General features: G+C 36.9%; 1 protein-coding gene across 16 annotated transcripts in view; it reads right to left on the bottom strand.

Annotated features, from left to right (window-relative positions):
• The window catches only part of LOC136037250 (muscleblind-like protein), a 295,621-nt gene that overhangs the window by 64,015 nt on the left and 213,137 nt on the right, over window positions 1-18,469 (bottom strand). The gene's annotated exons all lie outside the window — the stretch shown is intronic.

Raw genomic sequence — 18,469 nt, 5'->3', positions numbered from 1 at the left:
GAAAATTAGTAGGCTACTTGAATACTTAAGTACTGAAGTACTTTTTCAGAAGTACTTGTTACTTAAGTATATTTTTAGAGAAGTACTTAATACCTGTACTTAAGTAAAAATTTCTCTGAGTACTTGGTACTTGTACTTAAGTAAAAAAAAAAGTACTTGGCACAACACTGGTCTTATGTGTTTGTTGGTAGGTGTTCTCTTCGTTTTGTCATGGCCCGTGGTGGCTTTTATAAAAATTAAATAAAAAACAAGTTTTTTTAAATGAAAGTAAGGAGCGACATTAAAACTTAAAACGAGCAGAAATTACCCCGTATATGAAAGGGGATGTTCCCTCTTCAACGCCCCACTTTGAAGACTTACCGTAAAGAGCAGGACGTTAAACCCCCTATGACTTTAAGGGGCGTTTCCCCCTATTTTCTAAAATAGGGCAAATTTTCCCAGGGTCGTAACTTTTGATAGGTGGGACTAAACTTGATGAAACTTATATATTTAAAATCAGCATTAAAATGCTATTCTTTTGATGTAACTATTGGTATCAAAATTCCGTTTTATAGACTTTTAGTTACTATTGAGCCGGGTCGCTCCTTACTACAGTTCGTTACCACGAACTGTTTGATAAATTACTATCATTATGCAGTGAAATCTGTCCGCTGCCAGTTTATGTTATTAAATATAAGGCTATTGAATATACACCGATGCCTTATATTTCTAGCTTTCTCTTTTAATGAGCTAATTCCTTTCTCAAAACACTTATTGCACTTTGCTATAATATTGAAAAATATCAGGTTATTTATGGAGACGAACACACAGATATCAGGAGCCCCCTTTCCAAAGATCTAGTCCATAACCGATTTGAAGAGGTGTACAAGAGTTACTAGCCCCTTGTATACCTTATTGGCCATTTACAGTTTATTTAACAAGTAGTGGGAGAGGGGCTCTCCTGTCAGAGAAGAAAAAATAACCTTTCCATATGTATACTTCCCCGTGCCCCTTGGGAAATTAAGCTCTAGTAGTAGCCCATAAAATGAAAGGTACGGGAAAAAAAAATCAACGGAAAAAGTTGACTAAGGGCTTGTGTTAAAAGACAAATGAAACAGGAAAGTAGCGACTAACAACAAGAAAATTAATTAATTATTAGTTGCTACAGTTCATAATTTATTATTCTCGTAAAAAACAAATAATTAGTTAAAGGTCACAAATGGCTCCATATTTGCTTCAAAGAGACAACTGGGATTGCCTTCCGAATTAAAGCAAAAACACTAAAAAAGAAAAACAAAGCCGTTTGAAAATAATAATGAAAAAGGAGGTCGGCGGAAAACGTAAATTTATTAAGCGTTTGAAACACACACGTGCACAAGAATGTGCTTGGGGATATGCTGCATTTGCAGCATATCCCCAAATGTGCATTTGCTGGTTCGGAAAAAAAAACTCTAGAAAAATTAGAGCTTTTAACAAAATTATTTCCGTGTTTGATGGAATCCTCTTAAAATAAGACACGAATGTTCGTACACCTTTGCTTGTATAAACTTGAACTAAACGCAAAAAAACCGGAATTGCCAGAACGCTTATAAAATAACAGTCGGAAAAATAAGCATTTCCGTACCTTCACATTTAGCGTTTTTGAAAGCCTCATAGGGAAGGATACAAGAAAAAAAAAAAAGAAAAAGAAAAATCGCCGTCCTGGCAAAAAAAAAGACGGTTGTAAACAGCCTTTCTATAACAAATATATCATACTTGGTTGCCATGCGCGATTCTCAACCATAATACAATAGTTATGCTATGCACCAAATATGACGTGGTTTTTGCGATACTTTATCCCAGGGGCCGAAAATTGTCGCCTGTGATGAGGGGTTTTTCCCGTTTTCATTGTAACCAGTATATTTTAGTATCGAATGATAAACTTTTTCGCATGGTTATCAACGGTCCGCACAGCGCAGGTACCAGTACAGGATTATCTGCCTTCCGCATGGAGTGCGATTTGTGGTCGGGGGCAAATCATCTGACACTCCCGTGTTTTCTCCCAGATTTCCCCAGGTACCGTTTGGAGCTGGGTCGACTATGGCGAGCTTACAGAGTAACACCACTGACTCCCGTTAGAAACCAAATAATCAGCGACCCCTGCACTCGAAATCATCGAATCGTCAAATAAGAATTCCCGGTAGAACGAATTGTAAGCAATAGAATTTTGAAGTTTTTACCTTGCAAGGATCATAAAGCGTACAAGGACGTTAAATCAGAACACATTGAAAAGGATATATACAGGACTTCCCAAGATTTCGTTAATCGAATAATACTAATCTCTATACCATATCTAACTTAAAATAATAAAAGAACATATCCATTATTTGGTTCCATTGCAACTGAACCCCCCTGTAGCTGAACAACCGTGCATCTGAACCACCTTGCAACTGAATCCCTGTCTAACTGAACTCTCGTGTAACTGAAGCCTCGTGCAACTGAACCCAATTTAACTGAGTCCTCCTGCAACTCAACCCAATTTAACTAAACCCCGGTGAAACTAGACCACCGTACAACTGAGCCATCATATTCCAGGGTGGGTTTGAGATTCAAAGGGATGGACGCAACAATTACCACAAGGTTTACAGAACATAAAATCCTAAAACAACTTATTTATGCGGTAGTGACGCTCCCTTTTCGTTCTAGGTTTGTATTGATATGACAAAAGTTAATAAAACGAAAAAGACTATTCTAATCTATATCTATGAAGTTTTTAATAGTTTAATAAAGGAGCTATAAATAAATGGTCTCATAGGACACATTTCCTGGAACATTTCTAAGGAAAAAAAATTCCCGTCACATAATAAAAGGAAACAGATGCTGATAATGCTTCTTTTTTCCCTAGAAGCCAAGGAAAGAGTTTTCTTAATAATTTTAAGACCTTTGCATGCAAAACGATACAAATGACATCTTGCTTTTATGTGCTGGTAGAAAAAAAAAGTTGTTTTTAGACTCAGAAACTTCTTATAAGAAAATTCAATATAGCCTCTCGAAATATATTAATGGTACCAAATAAATTCTAAGCTGATACTCTACTTCTGCCACAATCCAAACTACAATTCAAATTAAAATCAATTCTGAATGGATGTAAATGCCCATATAGGATACAATAAGATTTTACTCAATATCAAAATTTAGTAACCACTTATTCAGGGACATAATTTGCTATGGGGCAGGGGAGGGGAAAAAATGTTCCCATGCCCCAGTTTGCCCCCCAGCTGAAATTTAGCTTCTTCAAAAATTTTGCAAAAACTAAAATAAGCCTACATAGTTTAAGCATCCACAGAAACAGTTCAGTTTTCAGTGGCACACTTTCGCCTATATGGCTCATTTTTTACAATCATGCTCACTTGATTTGAGAAAACCAGCTCAACCTTTGCCCCCCACCCAGGGTTTTGATGAAATTACGCCACTGAACTAATTTAGGCAAATCAGATTTTTCACCAGACATTCTGATTGGTACAAATTAGCACTAGCTAAACAATCGTATTAGCAAAATTTCGTTGCAGGGCTTAATCGAAACATATGAACACTATTGTGTTAAATCAATTATTATTGCACAGGCACCTACAGCTAATTCTTTTTTTGGAGGGATGAGGCGAATTCGTCAAAAACCAAATGTACACCATCTAAATGGAAATTAGAACACGAATATCGACAAAATTATGAAATCTCATAATATTTTTTGTAAAGGCATCTTCCCCCATGATGTATCTACATGCCAGTTATTGCGCGAACCATTGACCATAAAAACAAATACACGGTAAGAGAACCCTTAAGCATGTTGGAAAACCAATCCCAAATTTTTGAAACTAAACATTCATTGTCAGATTTTTGTCAACAGAATTGTCTTATGATCTAATGATAGGTACCTTCTGATTATTCTTCCCAAGAAATTCTCCCCCTTACGTGTAGACACAAACAGAAATGAAATCTTTTGACATTCCATAGATGTTCAGGTTGCGAACAAAACTGCAGTAACTATTAAGAATGTATGCATATTAAAATTTTGATCCTTCCACAACGCACCTGGTGTTGAATGTGAGCACGTTTTATCCCCATCTATTCTCTGAACGAGTCCATTTTTGTACACCTCCTGCTTGGACACAAACATTTTTGCTTGGTATAAGACTATTGTTTGGAATACGATTTGCGCCGCGAAGTTGTTTATAACATACAGTCGTAACCAAAGCTCGAAATAATGTTACATTCAAACTTTCAGTGCCATGGAGATAAGAAACGTGGAAGTAGAATACGTGGGCTGAACTTGAAATTGGCGTCATTTCACAGATATCTCGGGGGAGGGGGCAGGATGTATTTTTCAAAATCCAATTTGTCTTTTTGTAACAACAGAGAATGACATTTTTCAGTGAAAATACACCAAAAAGGTGTTATTAAAAATCCAGGGGGAGGGAAGCAATCAACCCCCTGCCCCCAAATTATACCACAAGGACTTGGTGACTGTATACCGCATACCAAAAACTATATTCAAAGCTCATAAAAATAATATATGGTATAAAATCTGCTATCTTTACGGTAGAGGTATAACTGGGTACAGAACTAAACATCAGTGACTTCGAAGCAAGTCGAAAACTTTATCTGGATAACAGAAAACGTTTGCTGGTGATAGTATATCAGAAGTGATGATATGCGAAGAAACAACACGTGCTGATTTAAACAAAAAGAAAAAAGGCAGGAACAAGCCAGGAACAAAAGGTCTTCGAAGCCAGCTATAGTTTATTTATCAAACATGGTTTAAATTTATTAATATATAAATTTTTTAGTTTAATTAGCTAAGAAGATGACTGTCACTCATGAGTATTGTGAGACATCAATAGGGAATTCATTGTAAAAAAAGACGTCGCCAGTCTTATCCGCCTAAAAGGCTGCACATAAATATATGAAAATTTTTTATCATGGTTGTAGCGGCAGCCGCAACCCAGTAAAGAACGAGCCACAGCCCATAGTAAAAATCAAAAAACGAGTTTAAAGACACTGGAAAGTGAAAAAAAAAATAATTCATTTCTAGCTGATCCAAGAATGGTAACTATTATCTAATTTAGCCTAAATAGCAAAATGTCATTTAGAAAACAAATTTCCGTAAATTTTGAAAAGTAGCCTGAAACTCCTAAAGTGGCGTCAAATCGAAATAAGAAGTACAACATTGGAATTACCATGGCCGAAATCCCTATTCAGGATGCCTACAGTCCCTTGACTTCAACGAAGAGTAAAATCACATTTTGTATGGGTAGCCCTTGTGCGTCTTCATTTTTTTCTTATTTTCCTTTCTCCACTGCTAGTGGGACACCGGAAACATTAAGAGCTGCTTAAAGGCTCATTTTAAAGGAATTTGCTACTTATACATACTTTTTAATTAAAACGCAAACTGTAAAATAAATCAGCTTTTGTCGTCATTTCTATTTTAAGATAATATCAGCAAGCTTTTTTGCTGTCATCAAATTATTTTATTTAAAAAATACTTAGTATTTGAAGTCAAAATGATGATTGTCAAAGAAATATCGATAAAATATCAAAAATAAATTATTTAGATGTATTCAATGTAAAAACCATGTATTCGTTCTATTTCGGGGTAGGCTAGCAAGCAACGCTTGAGTTTTGGTAATTTCTTCTGAAACCGACTAAGTTGATGCGATGCTTTTAACGCTGAAACCAAGAATCACTTTTCAAGTTGAGTTTATGGATTTGGCACCTGAACATTTCACGTATCATACAGGTTGGGCCAAGGTCACTAACCCTTTTTTATTTTTCAATCTTTTTTGTTTCTTAGTATTTTTTTACTTTACTAATGTTTTATTTTTTTCAGATCCTGAAAATTAATTATGAAGAAATTCAGTACTGAACAACGTACGGTATATAACGTGATATGGTATACGTACAATGTACGGTATACATACGTGACAGAAAATCAATTTTCATCGCCTTGAATTTATGATACAAAAATTTCAGGCATATAAATGTTAAAATAAAGCTATTTAAAATTGAAATGAGTCAGTGGCTTTGGACCGCCTTGTATAGCCCCTTACCCCCCCCCCTTCACGGAAGGTAACCGTTGGAGTTATTCTGTGTGTTCTTGCATTTCAAATATAAGAATATTTCAGTTAAGTGATCATTGAAAGCCATTTGCATGTGAATTTGAACATAAAACATCTTTTGATATGAACAAATGTTTCTCTGTTGTCAGAAAATCAAACAAAATCTATACGAGTCATGTCATTTAATGGTTTTTGAAGGCCAAGGTATTTTGGTTGAGTAATTTTTGAAGATAGATATTATAGTTCCTAAGGCTTTTGTAACTACTGCAAGACTAAGCAGCTTCCTCAACTCTAAATTTTAACTCGTTGAAAATCACTATAAACAAGAATTAAAAGATCGGTATGAAATAGAATATCTTTTCTCATAAAATAATAATTCTATTCTTGAAATAAAATTACTTTTATAAGTGGGTTAGGACCAAAAACTTGAGCAGAGCCGGAAAGTATAGCACCAAGAATAGGTACAATCGGGCGAGGGGAGTATGATAGTCCTTCAAAAATTCGAGCAGTGACACCTTCCACAAAAAAGAGAATTATATTCGAACAAGTTTTCATTGAAATTTCTCAAGGTCCTATCATGGTATTTAATAAAGAGGTCTGTCGTCCAAAATTGAACACTTTCCCAACAAAACAAAGAAAAGACAAATAAAGAGTAAAAGGTTGTAGGTTGGAATTTCTAATTTGTGTGACTTTGTACCCTATATTCTATATTTCTATATTCTATATATTCTAGTATATAGCCTATCTTTTGTAAAACAAGTTAATTAATTGATTTAAAAGGATAATCAGAGGCTTAATGTCGGTCAGGATTTAAAATAAGAGCTTTAAATATCAAAATTTATTAAGATCCGATCACCCACTCGTAAGTTATAAATACCTCATTTTTTCTACTTTTTCCTCTCCCTTCAGCCCCCCCAAATGGTTGAATCTTGGAAAACGACTTTATCAAGTCAATTTGTGCAGCTCTCTGACACGCCTACCAATTTTCATCGTCCTAGCACGTCCAGAAGCACCAAACTCGCCAAATCACTGAACCTCTCCCCCAACTCCTCCAAAGAGAGCGAATCCAGTACGGTTACGTCAATCACGTATCAAGGACATTTGCTTATCTATCCACCAAGCTTCATCCCGATTCCTCCACTCTAAGCGTTTTCCAAAATTTCCGATTTCCCCCTCCAACTCCCCCCAATGTCAACAGATCTGGTCGGGATTTGAAATAAGAGCTCTGAGACATGAATCTTCTAAATATCAAATTTCATTAGGATCCGGTCACCCGTTCTTAAGTTAATAATACCTCAATTTTTCTAATTTTTCCAAATTAACACCCCCCCCCCGCAGCTCCTTCAAAGGGAACGGAACCGTTCCAATTATGTCAATCACGTATCTAGATCTTGTGCTTATTCTTCCCATCAAGTTTCATCCGGATCTCTCCACTCTAAGCGTTTTCCAAGATTTCTGTTTCCCTCCTCCAACCCCCTATATCCCCAGATCCAATTCGAGTCGAAAATGGAGCATCTGAGACATAAGATCCTTCTATAAATATCAAGTTTCATTCAGATCCGATCACCTATTCGTAAGATAAAAGTACCTCAATTTTCACGTTTTCCAAGAATTCCGGTTTCCCCCTCCAACTCCCCACAATGTCACAGGATCTGGTCGGAATTTAAAATAAGAGCTTTAAAGCACAAGATCCTTCTAAATATCAAATTTCATTAAGATCTGGTCATCCGTTCGTAAATTACAAAACCTCATTTCCGAATTCCCCCCCCCCCAACTCCACCAAAGAGAGCAGATCCGGCCCGGTTATGTCAGTCACGTACCTTAGACAGGTTTTTATTATTCCCATCCAGTTTCATCCCAATCTCTCCGCTTTAAGTATTTTCTAAGATTCCCCCCCCCCCTATGACGCTGGATCCGGTTGAGATTTAAAATAAGGGATCTGAGTTACAAGGTCCTTTTAAATATGATGTTTCATGAAGATCCGATCACTCCTTCGTCAGTTAAAAATACGTCATTTTTTCTAATTTTTCAGAATTAACCCTCCCTCCCCCCAATAGAGCGGATCCGTTCCAATTATGTAAATCACGTATGTAATACTTCAGCTCTTATTTTTCCCACCAAGTTTCATCCCGATCCCTCCAATCTAAGCATTTTCCATGATTTTAGATCCCCCCAAACTCCACCCAATGTCACCAGATCGGGTCGGAATTTAAAATAAGAGCTTTGAGACACGATATCCTTCTAAATATCACATTTCATTGAGATCCGATCACCCGTTCGTAAGTTCAAAATACCTCGTTTTTTCTAATTTTTCAGAATTACCTCCCCCCCCCCAATACCCCAAAGAGAGCGCATCCGTTCCGGTTATGTCAATTATTTATCTAGGACTTGTGTTCATTTTTCCAACCAAGTTTCATCCCGATCCCTCCACTCTTAAGTGTTTTCCAAGATTTTAGGTTTCCCCCTCCCAATTCCCACCCCCAATGTCACCAGATCCGGTCGGGATTTAAAATAACAGCTCTGAGACACGATATCCTTCCAAACATCAAATTTCATTAAGATCTGATCAACCGTTCGTAAATTAAAAACACTTCATTTTTCCATTTTTTCGAAGTAACCGGTCCCCCACTCCCCCCAGATGGTCAAATCGGGAAAACGATTATTTCTAATTTAAGCTGGTCCAGTCCCTGATACGCCTGCCAAATTTCATCGTCCTAGCTTACCTGGAAGTGCCTAAAGTAGCAAAACCGGGACCGACAGACAGACCGACAGAATTTGCGCTTGCTATATGTCACTTGGTTAATACCAAGTGCCACAATAAGTTTCTATCCTGTACCCTAAACCCCTTTTCAGGGACGTTATTCCGAGTATGGACCATATTTTCATTTCTGCATTTGCTTGCAGAAATGAAAACCCTCCACCAGTTCTATAGTGCAATTTTTATTTATTCGTTAATTCCGTCAATCTCAGAGTATCTCATTCCTCATCTAATCCAAATCCCGTAACAGGAAACGTTGGGTTGATTGGGGGTCGAATTGAAAGATGGTTGAATTACACGCAAATTAAGAAACATACTTCCCCAAATGTTTATTAAAGCTCTATGCTCATTTACCATTCTCAAGCGAACCCCGTCAAGGCATGCACTGATTTATCATCAGCTGACGGCTTCGACTCCACACTGCCAAAACAGGGGAAATATGCCCCATTCCGACACCTCATAATCATCTCACTGTTAATCCCCTAAAATTTTCACACAAACCTTAATTATTTGCTGTTTTGTCGAAATTACTACCCTCCAAGTAATAAATTCAAGGAGGTCATTTGTGGCAGATTTTCTGCACACCTAACATCGCACAAGCAATCTAACACCTATTTTTCAAAACACTAAAGTATAGTATCAAAAGAATATGGTTCAAAACATCAGTTATTCCTGGAACAACCTACAGTGTTAGGCATCTTGTTATCCTGTCAAAAACACAAGTCTCACAAAACACTTCTAATTTGTTTCATCGCGCTTATCAATTTCCAATTAAAAAGGATAGGGATCCTTTCATTCAGTCGGATTCAAATATTTTCCCTTTTGAGCTTAGTGGAATGAGAATCTCCACTTTTCAGTTATTGAATTTCCTTCCAATTCAATCAGTCTCCGAGACAAGAACTAGGAATCGTTTCATGGTTTTCAAAATTTGAATTTTTCCTTTTCCAAAAGCGGGGCCCAATATCAAACAAAATCAATTGATGTTTTACTTGCTCAGTTTCGGTTCAGGGCTACTGCAGATTTAAGACAATAATATGGTAGTTTATTGCCAGATTTGTTCATCCATAAAATAAAATCTTAGAGGATCTATCGTTCCTGCTGGTGTTTACCGATCTATCATCTAGTGGGGGGATGTGTTTGCTTTGTTAATTTTAGATTGTATCATTTTGTTGGAGACAGTGCCAATCCACAAAATGTAGTGAGGGGTACGGATTTTCTTTTTTCATTTTTTAATGAAAGTACAAAAAAAGACATTTTTTAAAACTACACGGAGGAGGGGGGGTTATTCAATTTTCTAGATGAAGATACAAGAGTTGTATTTCCAAAATCCAGGAGAGGGGAGTTCCCCTTCCCGATTACACCCCTTGGGTTCAAGATATGCTTTCATAAATATGCAACGTCGAAATGAATTCAGAAAAAATGACTCCTGCAGGGCCATATTCAAGTGGAGGGGTTACCCAGTTCGACCCTTCCCTCCAAAAGTTTCGACCGACCCGTAAAAAAGTAAGAAACTATTTTTGTTGCTTTGCAAAGTTTTTTGTACTCCTCCCCCCTCCCGAACAAAATCATGGATACGGCCCAGATCCTGAACCTAATCTACATGATACTAAATGTATATTATGTGAATTTGATTAATTACGCATTCAAGTTGTGAAACTGAAAACATATTTATTGGTACGATTCTTAATCTTGGAAACTAAGCAACTTCATTGGAATTTTTATACACAGAAATTAAATGCTACGTTTTTGCGAGCTTTACATCAAGAAATTAGTAGCAGTATTCTACAGAAAAGTAATAAAAATACAACTGTTATCCAACTTGGCAAGGATGTACTTAATACATGACTCTCAATTCTTTTCTGCTGCAAGCTCCTTAAACCAAACAATGCTAAACAGTATGCGGGATATTGCTTGGGCTTCAAAGACTTTTTTAGAATAGAGAAAAACTGTACTTGCCACCAGATGTTTAATAGATTTGATACGAATAGCTTAAAAAAAATAGATTTATTCGATGACAACTAACAACAATTCTGAAAAAATAAAACTGGAAAACTGAGTAATTACGTCAAATCCACAAAGGCTTTAGGAATGACGATACAATGCAGCTATGAAACAGATTAACCTATCCAAGACAGTTCTCCAGGGGGGAAGGTCACCATGTTTGTATTTAAAAAAATTCGACTCGTAAAAACGTAACAAAAACATACATGAACAAATTGTTAATGCATTTAAAAAAGATTGTAACCCGTCCCCCTCCCTGAAAAATTCTGGATACGCCCTTGAACCTATCCCAATTGTAGAGCACCAACAGCTTCTAAACACGATAGTGAAGACAGAGGCTTAGTCGTATAGACCAGCCACAAATACTACAAGCACATAGCCCTAATTTGTCGCAGGGTTTGGAGGAAATATTCCGGTAAGTTTCCCGGGGCAAGCTTTCCTTGGAAAATTTTGAACATGTGGAGATGTTTTGGGGGAAATTTTCAGAGGGATTACAACTATCTTGACAGTTTTTCCATGGGAGGGGGATTTCCGTAGGAGAAACTTTCCACGTAGGAATCATCCACGGGATCAGCTTTCCATTGGGGGGGGGGATTTCTAGGAATTTTTTCACCAAGGGGGACTTCCGATATGGTTTGAAAAACGATCAAAAATTGGTCTTTTTCAAATGGCAAGGGGGCTTGTAAATTAAGAGCATGTTAGGGTCAGGGAGTCGGACAGTCGTCAGTGATTATAAGATTAATTCATGTGGCCAAAGACAAATGAAATAGGCAGAAAATAAGATTCAATCTTTATTTAAACAGAAGCAAATAATAAATTGTATCTGTATTATTTGCCACAAAAATATGCAACTTTTCCCACGCGTTTTGCAATTGCCGATGGTGACGACAAAATGAGGAGGGGTTGGCGGGGCGAGGGGGCAAATTCAAAATAATTTGCAAGTGATCATGATCTCAAGTATGTAAGATCCTTTTGTGGTTCTTCCTTAATCCCACTGTCAGCAAGACATGACTTTTTACCATTATTCTATCATCTCTCATTCTCAACTTCTGTCACATAAATTAGTAACAAAATACTAACATTAGCCCCAAAGATCTATATCATAAATTAATTCCAAAGTTACATAGACACCCATATCCGAGTCCAATTAAAAAAGAAAAAAAAAAGTATACCCAAATCATACCACCATAAATCAGTCTTATCACATGCCAGAAATTAGACTACGACCGACTCCAATGATATAATCCATATGACTCAAACATACTTCACCATTATAACCTTATTTGGTTAAATCAAACTAATCCTTTTATGCAAAATCATAAGCAAAACAGAAAGATGAAGACAAATACATAAAAAAATGTTTAATGATTCGTTATTTTATCTGATAAATGAAAAACTTGGATTGCATATAAGGACTTAAGTAAAGAACGAATATGGCGCGCCAATCCCAGTTACAAGACATGTCATACCTGTGTTATGTATGAGGGGTTGCCAACTTCCGAAAAAACATGCACCAGATGTAGCCTGCTGCACGTGTGCCACTCGGCATTCCGACATGTACACGGAGGCGGAAAGAGGTCAATCCCTCAGTTATGCGTTACAAATAAGGTTGCATCCATGATTTTTGTGGGGAGGGAAGATATCTCTATTAAATAGGTGTAAAAAAGTCACAGAATTGACAGATTGCATTTCAAAATCTTACATCAAAGCCAATAATGCAATTTTGAGATTTTTTTCCATCTCCGCCAGGTTTTTGTAGCTTCATACCCCGCCTTGCGTACTAAAAGAAATTTTGGAAGTTTCTATGACAAAGCCTAAAAGGTCACCGCCAGACAATTTTGACAGGGGGGGGGGGGTGTACACAGAGTTAGAAATTAACAATGATTAATTGTGATGCTAAAAAATTAAAAAAAATTTACGTTTAAGTAAATGCTGATTTCTCAATAAAATGAAAACAACTTAGTCTTAAATAAATCCAAAGCCAAGAAGAGGGCGTGGGAAAATACAAAGGAGGCTAAGTCTCCGTGCAAAGTTTTTTTTTAGTCTGCCTTTTCTCATGAAAAACAATTTTCCAAACCTAGGGGTGTAATAGTTCCAAAGAAATATAAAACCCATCTACCAAATTATTCATAAGCAATTCATGCACACGAATCAGCATACTCCTACAACGAGGGTGTAACACTAAACACAAAAGAAAAGATTATGTTGATTTCTGAAATTGCGGTGCACGTAATTTAGTAGACAGACTGGTTTTTGCATTCGAGAAACAGAGAAAATATCGCATTATATAGAAATTTAGATCATGTTCTTCCAAATCTAAATTACTATAAAATGAGTCGACTTTAGTTTTGACTACAAAAGGAAACGACCACTCAGACTCAACCAAATTATGACTAAAAGTAATGGTGCATACAATTGGTGCTTGGAAAATCCAATCTTGCTCATACTACATGACCAACGACAAAGAAGGGGGCATGCGCTCATAGCTCGGAAAATGACTTCTTTAGATCTTTTCTATCCATAATATAACAAAAAAACTTCATGGTATATTAAAGTTCCTCATTTTAGGGAGCACTAGTTTAGCCCCCCCCCCTAGGTTAGGTTAGTTCTTTCGATATGGGAGATACTAAGTTTATGAACATTTTGTCATAGAGCAGACATTACCCTCATATCGACAAATTACCCACCAACTTGTTTTACACCTGAGCTCCTAGTATAACTTAAAGTAGAAAAGAACAAGAGCTAAGAGCTCATATGGCCCTTGTGACGAGGCCGGAAGAGCCAAGAGCTCATATGGTACGAGCTCTAGCAAAATTCTAAGAATCAATAGATTGATTTAAAAGGACAATCAAAGGCTTAATGCCGGTCGGGATTTAAAATAAGAGCTCTGAGTCACGAGGTCTTTCTAAATATCAAAATTCATTAAGATCCGATCACCCACTCGTAAGTTATAAATACCTCATTTTTTCTAATTTTTCCTCTCCCTTCAGCCCTTCAGATGGTCGAATCGGGGAAAACGACTTTATCAAGTCAACTAGTGCAGCTCCCTGACACGCCTACCAATTTTCATCGTCCTAGCACGTCCAGAAGCACCAAAATCGCCAAAGCACTGAACCCCACCCCTAACTCCCCCAAAGAGAGCGGATCCAGTACGGTTACGTCAATCACGTATCTACGACATTTGCTTATTCTACCCACCAAGTTTTAAAGTCAAGGCCAATACATGGGCCAGTGAAACCATTATTCGTAATGCATTAACACTTTAGTACTAAAAGTTCAAACTTAGTAGTTGATTGGAAGTCAAGCATTTGAGCTAACATACTTTCACCCTCGTTTGCTTGACCTATGTCTGAATTCAATGCATTGCGAAACAAGCCAGTTTCCAGAAAATGAAGGAGATAAAAAGGATCCCTTTAAATAATTCCTACACAGTCAACAATTCGAAACCACGAGAACCTTTGGGCAAATAAGGTTAAATGCAACAGATAAGAGGATCAAAGAGTTATTTGCTTCCCAAAGATATTCCAGGTCAAACTTCGGAGAAAGATCCCCCTTTAACGATTATTGACAATAACTAAGAGAAACAAAACGATTTACTTCCAAATTCACTTATCCGTTGACTTATCGAAAGAATCCGATATCTGATGAGGTACACTCACTCCTTTAAGTATTTACTGATCAAGAATTATAATGACTGGTAAATCAATTCCACGGCATTAAACAATGGGAGGACTTCAAACTTCTTTTGAAAGAGAGGTTATTCAGATTTTTCAAGTACGCTTATCTTTAAAATTATTGCAAAATACTTAGCCCATACAGCTACTTTGCCCGCCAAGGGGTGCCGGCTTCACCGCCAACAAGTGGTTGTGGATCAATTGTGCTTATCTAATTGAACAGAGCAGAATCGTTAACTGTGCTGAGTTCCGACGAGGAAGACTTAATTGATTACTATGAGTACCGCAAGTTTCGTAGGGTATTGGAGGGAGAATTGGTATTTCGTAAGGTATTGGAGGGAGTTCGGAGGGAGTATTGGGTCCATTCATACTTGGATAAGAATACAAAGCCTCATCTGTTCTTAGCAGCATTAAATAAAAAAAATTGTTTTTTTAACTGAAAGTAAGGAGCCACATTAAAACTTAAAACGAACAGAAATTATTCCGTGTATGAAAGGGGCTGTTCCCTTCTCAACGCCCCGCTCTTTACGCTAATGTTTGACTCTTTCTCTCAATTCTACTTTATTAAACAATAAAAAACAGTTAAAACGAACAGAAATTATTCCGTGTATGAAAGGGACTGTTCCCTTCTCAACGCCCCGCTCTTTACGCTAAAGTTTGACTCTTTCTCTCAATTCTACTCTATTAAACAGTAAAAAACTTTAGCGTAAAGAGCGGGGCGTTGAGAAGAGAACAGCACCTTTAATACACGGAGTAATTTCTGTTCGTTTTAAGTTTTAATGTGGCTCCTTACTTTCAGTTAAAAAAACTATCTTTTTTTTATTAAATTTCCTAATGTTTTTGAATTAATGCATGTTTGATTTTGGCTCTCCGCACATAGATTATTAAAATGAAATTTGCATATTAATTTTTTTTGGCTAAATGGCTTTCTCTTAGTTTTGATCAGACGATTTTGAGAAAATAAGGGTGGGGGAGGAGACCTAATTACTCTCCAATTTTTTGGTTACTTTATTTTTTATTTTTAACGAACGTTTTTGCTAGTAAAAAATACACGTAACTTAAGAATTAACTTACGTAACGAACTTTTATATTCTTATATTTTTATTATGTATATGAGGGGTTTGTCCCCTCGTTTATACCTCACTCTTTACAATAGAGCTTAAATTTTGTCCCGACTCTTTAAGAATGACCCCTGAATCAGAAGGGCCGTAAAATAAATAGTTGAAATTACCAAAAATAGTTTAGCGTAAAGAGCGACGTATTTAGGAGGAGATGAACCCCTCATATGCGTAATAATCTCTGTTCGTTTTAAGTTTTAATGCTACTCCTTGCTTTCAGTTGAAAAAAATTTTCATATTTATTTTTAGATTGTTTTTTTTATAATAATGCTAGAAAATCCTGCACCCCCTTCATTGAATTTCTCTTCCTCCATGACATATTCCTTCAAAGAAAAATCCCCCCGCCCAAACCCAAAATAATCCCCCTGAAAAACGTCTGTACACTTCCCAATAACCATTACTGTATATAAACACTGGTCAAAGTTTGTAATTTGCAGCCCCTCCCCTGGGGACTGCGGGGGAGTAAGTCATCCCAAACACATATTTATTATGGTTTTCGACTATGCTGAACAAAATGGCTATCTCAAAATTTTGATCCGTTGACTTTGGGAAAAAATGAGCGTGGGAGGGGGCCTAGGTGCCCTCCAATTTTTTGGTCCCTTAAAAAGGGCACTAGAACTTTTCATTTCCGTTAGAATGAGCCCTCTTGCGACATTCTAGGACCACTCGGTCGATACGATGACCCCTGGAATAAACAAAACAAAAAACAAACAAACAAATAAACACGCACCCGTGATCGGTCTTCTGGCAAAAAATACGAAGTTCCACATTTTTGTAGATATGAGGTTGAAACTTTTACGGTAGGGTTCTCTGATACGCTGAATGCGATGGTGTAATTTTCGTTACGATTCTATGACTTTTAGGGGGTGTTTCCTTTGTTTTCCCTATTTTCCAAAATAAGGAAAATTTTCTCAGGCTCATAACTTTTGATGACAAAGACTAAATCTGAGAATAAACTTATATATTTAAAATCAGCATAAGAATCCGATTCTTTTGATGTATCTCTTAGTATTAAAATTCCGTTTTTTAGAGTTTCGTTTACTATTGAGCCGGGTCGCTCCTTACTACAGTTCGTTACCACGAACTGTTTGAAAAGAGCTGTCTCAAAGAGATATAAAAATTTTCACATTTTCCAAATGTCGAAGGAATCTTACCCGGAGTTGATATTTAGCCGGAGTGGATAAGATATTTAAGTTTTTATACGGCTTACGACAGAAATTGTCTATTTCATTTCGCCCTAATTTTGGTCTCTGGAAATGCTCCCGAAAATGTGTGGGACAACACTACAACGCAACTGTGACCACGGATAGAGGCTCATACAGAACCGGTTTTAGACGGATTGGAAAACAGTCTCATCTGGATTGCCTCGTAAGCGGGCCCCCACTCTGCTGAAAGGCCATGGTCAGAAAGCAGTTGTTCACGCAATCGGTTAGCAATTCTAGTCGCAAAACAGTTGCCCCATGGGCGCTGGGCCTAAGTCACAGTTGCAGCAACACAAAGCCAGTTATCTCATAGTTACAAAATTGGCGACACTTCAGCATTGGATAAAATAGTCGAATTTTTACAAAAAATTGACCAATTAAACTGGTTTTCTGCAACTAAACTGATCAGGTGCTGCAACACAGAGGCAGTTGTCTCGTATTTATACAATCGGCCACTCTTCAGCTTTGGATTAAGTAGTTAAATTTTACAGAACTTTTGACCAATCAAACTGATTTTCTACACTAAAAGAAGGACAAATCCTCTTCTTTACTCCTTAAAATCAGTTATGCTGTTAGGGGTGACTTGGGCTTCTAATGCCCCTTAAAAATATCCAACTTTAGGAAAATGTTGATAAAAATATGTACTTTTCCACTAAACAATGGCTATTAAAAGACTATTTTAAAGTCGTCCCTCCTATTTATAAATTAATTCAATTTATTTGATTCATCCACATTTTCAATTGTTTGTAGCATATTACGCAAAATACAAAATTAAAGCCTCTTAATCCCCCTGAAACAATTCATGGTACTTTTTAATTAAACAAATCACACCCAAGAATTACGCTCTGGTTCGATCTCAGAAAACCGGTTTCGCAACCACAAAGACAAGTGATGGTTGATATATTGCATTGGACTTGTACAATTTGGGCTATTTATTTGCACATTAGGGGGGGGGTAGGGACATTGTTTAAAAACATTACCCCTCCCCCACCAATGCGCAAATATATAGTCCAAATTGTACTATTATATAATCTAAAAGTTATGCTTCATTAGAAATAACCTAACTATACTTCTTGAGCATGTTTCGTTTAATCAAAAAGCACCCAATTCATTCACTAATATACAATGTTAGTTTTCTTTAAATTGACTGCTTAATTTATGTTGCTTTTTGGGTGAGCTAGAAACACACTGCATTCGTCAAATGCGAGGAAATAATTACCATATGCTGTCCCTCGGGTGAAATAACCAGTTTACCCTTTTGTGACGTCAGGGAAGGGGGAACATGAAGACAGGAACGAAATTCTAAGTTGACTTGGTTACAGAAAGGAAAAGCGGCGGGGAAGAAACGTGTAGGTTTGTGTTATAATATAATCGATTTTAATAACGGTTGCCAAATTTGGTAGAGAAAAAGGGAAAAGGTTGCTGAAATTTGGTAGAGAAAAGTGAACTCTGCTTTTTGTTAACAAGTTAAGATTGATAGATAGAACACATTTTGGATTTTCTTTTTCTCCACTAAACTAAAGACTATTGCAGTATATATTGATTTATCGGTTTTTTAGTAGTACTAATTTCATGAACATATTAAATGGGTAGGAAGGAATCCGTTGCACGTCCAGCGCATGTGCAAGGACCAACTACCAAAAAT

This window comes from Artemia franciscana, chromosome 16 (assembly GCF_032884065.1).
Source record: "Artemia franciscana chromosome 16, ASM3288406v1, whole genome shotgun sequence".
NCBI classification, from domain to species: Eukaryota; Metazoa; Arthropoda; class Branchiopoda; order Anostraca; family Artemiidae; genus Artemia; species Artemia franciscana.
Note: the sequence above shows the minus strand (reverse complement) of the source record. Positions and strands in the feature narration are given on the sequence as shown.